Source organism: Sapajus apella, unplaced genomic scaffold, assembly GCF_009761245.1.
Source record: "Sapajus apella isolate SASKATOON/1434 unplaced genomic scaffold, GSC_monkey_1.0 scaffold17, whole genome shotgun sequence".
Classification (NCBI taxonomy): domain Eukaryota; kingdom Metazoa; phylum Chordata; class Mammalia; order Primates; family Cebidae; genus Sapajus; species Sapajus apella.
This window is the reverse complement of record NW_022436957.1, coordinates 6440075-6450724: the sequence shown is the minus strand read 5'-3', so window position 1 is coordinate 6450724 and position 10650 is coordinate 6440075. Positions and strand designations below refer to the sequence as shown.

At 39.4% G+C, this 10650-nt stretch overlaps 1 protein-coding gene across 2 annotated transcripts in view; it reads left to right on the top strand.

Moving 5' to 3' along the window:
- The window catches only part of MID1 (midline 1), a 371713-nt gene that overhangs the window by 177631 nt on the left and 183432 nt on the right, over window positions 1–10650 (top strand). The gene's annotated exons all lie outside the window — the stretch shown is intronic.

The following is a 10650-nucleotide window of genomic DNA, read 5'->3' as shown; positions in this document are numbered from 1 at the left end:
GCTGGAGTGCAATGGCGCGATCTCGGCTCACCGCAACCTCCGCCTCCCGGGTTCAGGCAATTCTCCTGCCTCAGCCTCCTGAGTATCTGGGATTACAGGCACGCGCCGCCATGCCCAGCTAATTTTTTGTATTTTTAGTAGAGACGGGGTTTCACCATGTTGACCAGGATGGTCTCAATCTCTTGACCTCGTGATCCACCCGCCTCGGCCTCCCAAAGTGCTGGGATTACAGGCGTGAGCCACCGCGCCCGGTCTGGATTTTATGACTCTTAAGGATTCCTGTGCCTCAAGCATTTTTAAAGTGAACTTTCAAATGGTAAATATTTTGTTCTGATTTTCTCAGCAAAGGCTTCACCATATCAAGGAAGGAAGAATATGGGCTACGTACCCAAAATAGAGCTGGAGAAAGCGATGCACAATGGAAACTGAGTCATGCAATGATTACACATGGAGTCATATAAACATACAACTGACTGATGTTTTTGTTTTATGAGTTACCTGATTATAATACAAGCTACTCTTTTGAGTATTTACTATGTGCTGTGTTCTCATAGTTCTATGGTTAAGAGCATGTTTTCAGGAACTAGTCAGCCTGAGTGCACAAACTAGTATCTATGGCCTCCTAGCTGTGTGACCTTGGCAAGTTACTTTGCCTCTCTGTGCCTTAGTTTTCTCCTCTGGAAAACTGAGATAATATTAGTACCTTTTCTCATAGGGTGAAGGAAGATTAAACGTGTTTATAATAGTGTCTGGCTTCGAATACGCACTCAATGAATGTTAAATAACATTATTATTTTTTAAACAAATCACCTCATTCAATTCTCACAATAAATTCGAAGGAGATTAAGCAGATCGGCCAAGTTAACACAGCTGTTAAGTGACAGGGTTGGTATTTGGACTAAGGCTGTTTCCAGCATTAGTGCTGCTAGCCACAGTGTAATACTGCATTGATTGGGAGTAATAAATCAAGTATTTATGTTCAGTTTTTTCCATGTATAGTATAAACTTCTGGGCATGATCCAAATATCCCTGGACCTTCTTGTTATCTGGATGATTTTACAAAGCCTCCAGACTGCCACCCCCACAGGACACTGAAGCAAGGTGGTGGTCCCTCCTATCAACTGCTCCTCCTGCAGTCGTCCCCATCTCAGTAAATAGTGACTCCATTCTCCCAGCTGTCCCAGGAAAGACTCTGAAAACCTCGTTTCCGCTCTTTATCTGACACATTCCATCAGCAGGCCACGCACTCACTATACCATCAAAATCTATTCAGAAACTCCCCAAGTCACCCCACCTCCAGTGTCACCCCCAAGCCAATCCACAATCATTTCTTAACATCTTCTTCCTGCCTTGCAAGCTGCTCTCTGTCTACCAGTCAGACTGAGCTCTATAATGTCAATTTGATATTCTCACTCCTGAGCTCTGAAACCTTCCCATCTTACTACAAGGAAAACACAAGATCCTTCCAGTGATCTACGAGACCCTACAGGACCTGCAAACACTGCCCCACCAACACCCACCCACAACCACTCTCCCCTGTCACACACACGCACTCAGACACATTCCTGTGACCTCAGCTCCTGCTGCTGTAGTCCTTACTCCCTCTGCTCCAACCTCCACAGCCTTCCTGTGTTGGTTGAGTTCACCTTGGCTTCACAGGTTCTGCAATCACTGTTTCCTCTGCCTGGATAACTCTGCCCCCATTCATCACTGCCCTTGAAAGTCTTGCTTCCTCACCTCCTTAGGACTTTTCTAAAATATCACCCTATAAAAAAGATAAACTCCTCAGCCCACTGACACCCCTTACCCCACTTACAATAGCCCCTATCACCATCAGACTTACTTTCTACTTATTTGTTGATGTGTTTGTCTATCTCCTTTCACTAGAAAATATGCTCATGACAGCAGCACTTAACCTATTTGTACCTGTCTATATCGTCAGCGCCTAGAACAATGTCTGGCACATAGTAGACACCCAATAAATACTTAATAAATAAATACTTACTGATGAGATCAGGCATGTTCAGGGTGTTATAGCTGTGGTCCATAAATACTTACTGAATTCCTATGATCGTTCTGGCATAAGGAAGGTATACCATCTTTATTGGCATATGGTTAAGGCATGAGAGTCTCTCAGATTCTTTTTCTTATAGGAAGCACTTGTCTTTACACTTGAGATCTTTGGATTCCCTGGGAGTGATGAAAATCAATTCATAAAGATGTACAGATATCTATTTATGTGTTGCTAATGAAATCAATGGCTAGAACACTGATGCACCAATTAGCTCTGAATAAAAGAAAGTGCTCCAAGGCTGCATTTCTAACTGTGGAAATGAACCACACAAATGTATTCCACTAGGAGCATCATTGAGCAATTATGAATGGAGAAGGAAAACCTCATTCACAGTCCTAGAGAAATAGCCCGAAAATCCAAATCCTCCTCTGCATAGCACATCTTTTTCCATGAAGGCTACTCCCTTAACAGACAAATGCATTGTTTTTTCCTACCTACGATTGATTGGATGAACACAGCCCAAATTTGGAGAACCATTTAAGGTAAATAAAAATCATTACAGTGCTGGCTAGGCTCAGTGGCTAATGCCTATAATCTGAGCACTTTGGGAGGCCAAAGCTGGTGGATCACTTGAGGCCAGAAGTTCGAGAGCAGCCTGGCCAACATGGCGAGTCCCTGTCTCTACTAAAAATACAAAAAAAAAAAAAAATTAGCCAGGCATGGTGGCACCCACCTGTAATCCCAGCTATTCAAGTGGCTGAGGCTGGAGAATAGCTTGAACTCAGGAAGCAGAGGTTGTAGTGAGCCAAGATCATGCCACTGCACTCCAGCCTGGACAAAAGAGTGAGGCTGTCTCAAAAATAAAAATAAAAAAAAAATCATTAAAGTGCTTCAGTTTGCTTCCAAATGTAATGGCAAATTCCTGACTCAGGAATTTGTGCAACGTGAGAGACTTTTGGAGGTAGATCAAGGTTGGAGATTTTAGAACCATCTAAGTGGTAAATCCCATCACCTCCATATAAGGCACAGGAGCTGAAGGAGTGTTTGTGAGAGTCATGGGCATACTGCATTTTGATGCCTCATTCCAAAGGGGACCTGCATCTGAACTAGGGTGGCAGCACCACATGCTGAACATGCTGGAAAGAGTACGGGTTCTGGAGTTTGAGAGCTAGATTCCAGTGTCCCATATGCCAACTGTACACTTGCTGCATTTCCAAAGAGGGCCTGATGTAACTGGTCCATGATAGATATGGGATTTTTTTCAATTACCTGCCTTTTAATTCAGCACAAATACCACCTGGTGGGCTATATTATATTAAATTGCACATCTCTCTAATGTAGGTAGTCATATTTTTATCTCATTAGGCCTCTCAGTGCGTGGCGTATCCGCTGGTTTTGAATTCCCTTAATTGGGCTAAATGAATTTGTCCAGTTGAAGAAAAGTCCACCTATCTGTGAATTGGTTGGTGTCTAAAGATGACCATAACAAAATTATCTTTTTTTCCCACACAGAGTTTAGGACAAATATCAGCAGGGCATTGTGGTACAACTTAAATAATGCTATGAATAAGAATAGTTATTTTGTTCATTTATGATACTATTTATATCACTCACATTAAAATACTATTGCATAGCATTGCTATTTATAAGATAATGTAGACAGGCAATATAAGCCTTTCCTTTTGTAAATTAATAATTCAAAGGAGAAATAAAATGAAGCTTCATTTGAATGCAGTTTCTCAGACATTTAGATCTCTTTAATAAATATGGGAAAAGCTGAGGCACTGATACCCATGTTTATATTTTTTTCTTGCCATGACTAAATATGTTTATTTTGCATCAGGGGAATAATATAGGAAAGCCTACCTCGGTATGTGCTGTTTTTCATAAGTGGTTCTCAACAGAAAAAAAAAAAAAAACCTTAAGCTATCTAGTTATAAGAAAATAAGGGTAAATGTTATTTCCTTGGCCATTAAAAAATGTTAAAAAAAAAAAAAAAAAACACCATGATCTGTGTGTAACAAAGGAAAGAGACACATAAACCATGATTCCTAAGTAGTTTTTATCTTTACCACCATCTTAGATCCAGGTATTTGTGAAGTGGGAGAGTATTTTCACCAATCAGAAATAACACAACCATCCTGACAATCTTTCTGTGCATTTATGTACCAATCTAAAAGATAAAGCGTTGCCTTTTTATAAGCAAGGAGCACAAATCCTGTTCAAAGCTTCTTTTGATTAAAATTTTTATTCACTTCCTTATGTCCACATGCTTATCAGTGATCCAGCCTGATTTGCTTGTTTCTAACATACAAAAAATGAGATCTGATTCATAAAAGTTAATATTTTTAATCTCTAAGACTAATTTAAAAATCAGCCTTGTGCATTAAAATATTAAAGGTTTGAGGGATTAATATTTCTCACATATAAGCAAAGTGAGATAAAAGAATAAGAAGTAAAATGGTTAAATATGAATAACAGTAACCAGCTCTTCCTAGTCATACTAAAACCCACAAGAAAAAGAGATTTAAATCAAGAATGGTGCCAATTAGGAATAAGAACAAAAGGTGGTTTTTGATTCCTCTAATGAATTATTAAGATATCTTGGATATAGAATATTCATTCCTGGAGATCTAAAAGAATGTTTGTCCAAAACAATTTGGATCAGAACCCTCTATATGTATTTCTGGCTACATGTGGCAAAACAATCATAAACCTTGAACAAATTAAAGCTGTAATGGTGGAAACAGGAAATGCCAATCAGGTCATAAGTGCATGATGTGATGATATTATACTTGGGGTTCAGAAGGGGCCATTAGGCATGTAATTTCTCTGAAGCTCTACCATGACTCTTTGGTCATCTATTGGCCAGACGATAATAAAATACTGCTAGTTCATAGGAAGTGACTTTAAGAACAAGAAACTGATTTTATAACCAGAGAGTATCTTTTTGTTTATTTTAAACTAATTTTAATTTTATCAATGTAGTATATGTTTAACGTACAAATGTATGAAAGACTCTTAATGAAAAACAGTAATCTCCGTCCCATCCCGCTCCACCCTAGGACAATCACTTTCAACTGGCAAATATCTCCTCTGGCATATGTCTCCATATTTTCCATAATATGTTTTTACTGCTCTTTCCTGGTTTATGAATTTTGGACATTCTTCTTAACATTCTATCTATGATCAAAAAGGAATTAGCCCTCCTCATTCTTCCAATATAATGGTGTCAAGAATTATGTTCATCTAGTAACACAGGTCCCAAAACACTTACTCAACAATTTAGCAATTTATTTTTCCATAGAACATGAAACTTAGGGCTCATTTAGAGGCTCCAAGATGTCATCAGAAATCCAAGATCCTTCAATCTTATCTGTTATCCAGCTTTACTAGGTGTTCTATCCTCGTCATGGTTACAGAAAGGCCCCAGTCCCTCAGACATTGCAACCATTCCTGATGGAGAAATCCAGGAAGGGCAAAGAGCAAACAGTGTGTGTTCCCTTTAAATGGCTTTCTCAAAAGCCCTATATAGCACACAGTAGCTTCTATTAAAAATTTCTTAGGCCTACTAGACACAGTGTATGAGCTTGTATTCCCAGCTACTCGGGAGGCTGAGGCAGGAGGATGGCTTGAGCCCAGGAGTTTGAGGCTGCGTGCAATATGAGTGTGCCTGTGAATAGCCACTGCACTCCAGCATGGGAAACATGTCGAGACCTAGTCTTTCTAAAAAAAAAAAAAAAAAAAAAAAAAATTCATAATAGTTTCATATGATCACCTATACCTACAAAGGGGGCTGAGAAATGTTCTTCACCTGACCACATTTCTGCCCCAAGTAAATTGAGGTTCTATTGAAAAGAAGTAAAGGGAAGATGGATACTGGATTGGCCACCAGTAGTCTCTGCCATAATGTCTATATCAGAAATCACTGCCAATCTAAGGACTGTTCTATAATAGTCCTTCGTTTTATGTGTGTGTGTGCATTCTTTTGCTTTTCCTGGAGTTAATAATGGACTCACATGTTGCTTATATTTATGTGTACCTGTTTGCCATGAAATGTAATCTATAGTATCATTTTTTCCCCAGAGTCTTACCTCCAGGAGTCCTCCATTCTCCTCCTACAATTTAGATGAGGCCTTTCTAAGATGCTGCACACAGCTGCATGATAATTTTGTAGTTATCATCCTGGGCCTTCCCTGCTTCTTTTTATGTTGGTTCCTCTATTTTCTGAGTCTCATTGACTTATCTTTCTTAGTTTAACACCCTTATTTTGCTAAAACACATCTTCGAGTGGTTTCCAAAGAAAAAGTACATGGGATGCAAAAATTTTAAGTCTTGGTATGAAAATAATTGCATTATATTCTGACATTTGATTGATAGTATGACTTGGTAAAGAACTGTCAGCTAGAAATCATTTAACCTCAAAATTAAGTAAAATAGAGCTCTTACCTTCCAGTGTTGCAGTTGATAAGTACATGATAAATCTGTTAGCAAAATTTCATTATTGATAAAGAAGACAGCCTTCTACTAATGGAGGTTTTAAAATTATTATTATTAGTCACAACAATTCAGTAAACATTTATTGACTGACCATATACTCTTTTTGCAATGGACATACAAATGTTTGAGCATGGGCCTTATGATGGCTTATGTGTTAACTTGGTTAGGCTGTGGTACCCAGTTATTCAACCAATGTTAATCTAGGTGTTGCCATGAAGGTATATTGAAGATACATATACATTGAAAATTTATTTATGATCAATTGACTTCAATAAAGGAGATTATTCTTGATAATGTAGGTGGGCCACATCCCGTTAGTTAAAGCCTTTATGGCAAAATTGAGGTTTCCCTGAGGAAGGAGAAATTCTGCCTTAAGTCTACAGAGCCGGCACCTGCCAGCCTGCCCTATAGATGTCAGACTTGCCGGACCCTACAGTTGCATAAGCCTATTATATATTTCTCTGGAGAGCCCTGACTGATATAGGCAATCAGTTACAAAATAATTAATTAAAATAATTTTCCTCTTCAAATTTAAATACAAAATTATAGTAAAAATAGATGACAGAAATTGAAGAATTACTCTTGGGAAGTATGATATTATTGTATTGAAATGAAGTAGAAAGTTCAATTGGGAGTGGAGATTTTGACCACAGGAAGAGGATATAAGAAGCCCTTGCTAAATTCATGCATAACAATTTTGGGAGGCTGGAGCAGGAGGATCACTTGAGCCCAGAAGTTCAAGACCAGACTGGGCAACATAGCAAGACCCCATCTCTGCAAATAGTAAAAAAAAAATTAGCCAGGCATGCTGACACGCACCTGTGGTGCCAGCTACTCAGGAGGCTGAAGTGGGAAAATCACTTGAGCGCAGAAGGTTGAGGCTGAAATGAGCTGGTCATATAACCATTACACCACTGCACTCCAGACTAGGCAGCAGAGTGAGACCCTGTTTCAAAAAAATTTTTTGAAAGTAATAAAGTTAAATGAAATAAAATGAAAACCTTAAAAATTAATCCATAAACCATTTACAAGATTACTCAAGGGTAGATAATGAATAATCTGCTATAGTTAATCAATTAACACAAACTAGATACTGTTAAAATATTTCACCTTTAAAAGCATAGAATTATTAAATTGAAAGGCTTAATTAAAATTTAAAATGGCATGATTTGCTTTGATTCCTTAATTTTCTAGTGAGGAAACAACAAGCTTAGGGTCCATTTCTGACTTCATAGATTTCTTCCCTTCTTTCCAGCGTTGGTCATCCAACACATTCACACTACAAGCGATGGCGATTGCACTGGGCACACTTTCCAATATATGATTTTATTCAATCTGTCCGATTGTCCCCTGAGAAATCTTGGGCTTAGAGATATTGATTGGTTTCCCTGAGGTCTGTTAGCTAGTTAGTGACCAAGTCAGCACAGAAAACTGACTCCAAGTCTTATTTGACCCATCCTTGTGCTATGCCACATTGTTTCCCTTAACCAACTGAAAGAAACTAATTGAAGGATTACCTATACACAGGGAGTAGAAACTTCTTCCTCTTTTTGTGACTTTCTGTAAGAATTATAGATGAGTTTTTTTTCTAAGTGGGGACTCTTGTTGTCAAATTGACTTTACTAATCACCTTGAACACAGTATTTCATAAATTTCCTTCTGTCCCATAATAAAACAACTGGATTTCTGAAAGCTCCCAAAGTCTATGCACTTTTACTGGGCACTCTGCTGGTGGCTGGCTGCATAGACAACGTTAGCTTGATTTTCATTGATTTTTGATATGTCCTGACACACATTAAAATCATCTATGTGAAACTGCTGATATTCAGCCATTTTTTACTTACACAAACATTCACTCCATGTTCTTTGATCTAAGAGAACACTGAGAGAGGTGGCACAAGTACTGTTAAGTATTATCCAAGGGCGCTATACCAGTGCCTGTGCGTGCCCGAGTAGTTCCGCCTGTACAGGACTATCCGCCCAGAACCTATGTTAGGTTTGCTACAAGGTCTGTTGATAACCAAACCTGCAGATAACTAACAAGATTATCAACTAGGCTGCTTTGAAGAAGAGCTTTCAAAACTTACAACATCCCTTCAGCTAACATTTGCAAACATTGTTAATTGCAGATTTGGGAACAGAACATCTGTTAGTTTGGTAGAGCAAGTTCTTTTACTCATTTTCTCTCTTTCTTTTCTTTTATTTTTCTTTCTTTCTTTTTTTATTTTTTCAGGGTCTTGTCACCCAGGCTGGAGTGCAGTGTCACAACCTAGGCTCACTGTAGTGTCAACCTCCTGGGTTTGAGTGATCCTCCTACCTTAGCCCCCCAAGTACCTGAAACTACAGGCACATACCACCATGCCCAGCTAATTTTTTTTTGTAGAGACAGGATTGTACCATGTTGCTCAGGCTGGTCTCGAACTCCTGAGCTCAAGTGATCATCCACTCTCCTCAGCCTCCAAAAGGTCTAGGATTACAGGCATGAGCCACCGCACCTGGCCTCACTATTTCTAATAGGTGGATCAAATCCTCGCTCAATGAACAGCCTCCAAAGGACCATTTATTTCATTCAGAATTTTAAACATTTCTATTTGTTTATTTGTAAATGAAAAAGCAGACTTTGTGTATCCCAACCATTCATTTTTTTAGAAGGTTTCTGAATCATGGAGGCAGCATATTTTATGGCACTGTGTTAGTTCAGGCTGCTCTAACAAAATACTGTGCCTTAGACTGCGTCACTTATAAATGACAGACATTTATTGTTCAAAGTTCTGGAGGCGGACAAGTCCAAGATCAAGCTGCCAGCAGATTTGGTGTCTGATGAGGGTTCTCTGATTCATCAGTGGTGCCTTGCTGCTGTGTCCTCACATGGCAGAAGGGGCAAACAGGCTTCTTGAAATCTCTTTTATAAGGGCATTTTGCTTTAAGAGCATAGAAGATGGAGAGGATTAATTTTTCTTGGGGCATTTGGGGAAACCACGAATGAGTGGTGACATTTGAGATTATAGGATAGTTGGTTAGTGAGTAGAGGGAGAATAAAAATGAAAGGAACATTAAAAGGGCACAGTCCTTGAGAGAGGAAATCCCAGCTCATATTTACCTTTGAGGTGATGAAAGCAGAAGGCAGATGCAGTTGTAGCTTCTACTGAAGGTGATAAACAGATGTGCCCTGGGACTAAACTCCAGTGATATTTAATGGCAGCAGCCCTGCGTAGCTTCCTGTGTCCTGTGGCTGGGGCATACCTCAGCCACAGGGATACAGGCAATATATCTCAAAGTGAATCAGAGTCCTTTGTCAGTGGGATAAAATGCTGATTCTCAGGCTCCTCAGCAAACCTGCTGAATCAGATTCTTTTGGTGCAGGGGCCTGGGGATTTGCATTTTTAACAAACTCCCCAGAGGTTTCCTTGCACCCTCAAGTTTAAGAACCAACCTTTCAAAGCGTGATTTCATCACCCAGGAGACATTTGGTAATGTCTGGAGACATTATTGGTCATCACGACTGTGGGGGTGCTACTGGCATCTAGTGTGCAGAATCCGGGGATGCTGCTACACATCTTACATTGCACAGTACAGCCCTCGTGACAAATAATTATCCTACCCAAAATGTCAATAGTGCTGAGATTGAGAAATCCTGAACTGCATCATATGAAGGCCTCTCAAGTAAAAGTACAAGAAGTGGACTGAAGTCAGCTGGTGTCACTATGTGGCTCCTTAGGCTACTCAGGCAGGGGGCTAGGGTTATGGGCTTCCAGGCCCAGTTATCCCGCCAGCACATTTTCATAGAACTGGGCAAAGCTCACATGTATTGAACCCATGTAGATGACACTCCTGAAGCCACCAATTCATTATTTTCTAAGTTTTTTTTTCCACATTTAAAATCTTTATTGAATTATTGTCACAAAATTGCAGTCATTTCTTGGGGGGAAAATATGCTACTGGTTCTACACAAAGTACTCTTTGCTCAACTTGCACTTTCTTGAAATCCAAAAGGTAGATTTACATTAAAATCATGTTGGTTGAGAGTTGAAAAAGTTACTGCTTATATGAAGTTGAGAAAGCAAACTTTGGAAACTTTGAGTCTGAGTTTGTTTCTAAGAAGTCAACCACTTCTCCAGGTCTACTGCAATCCTGCC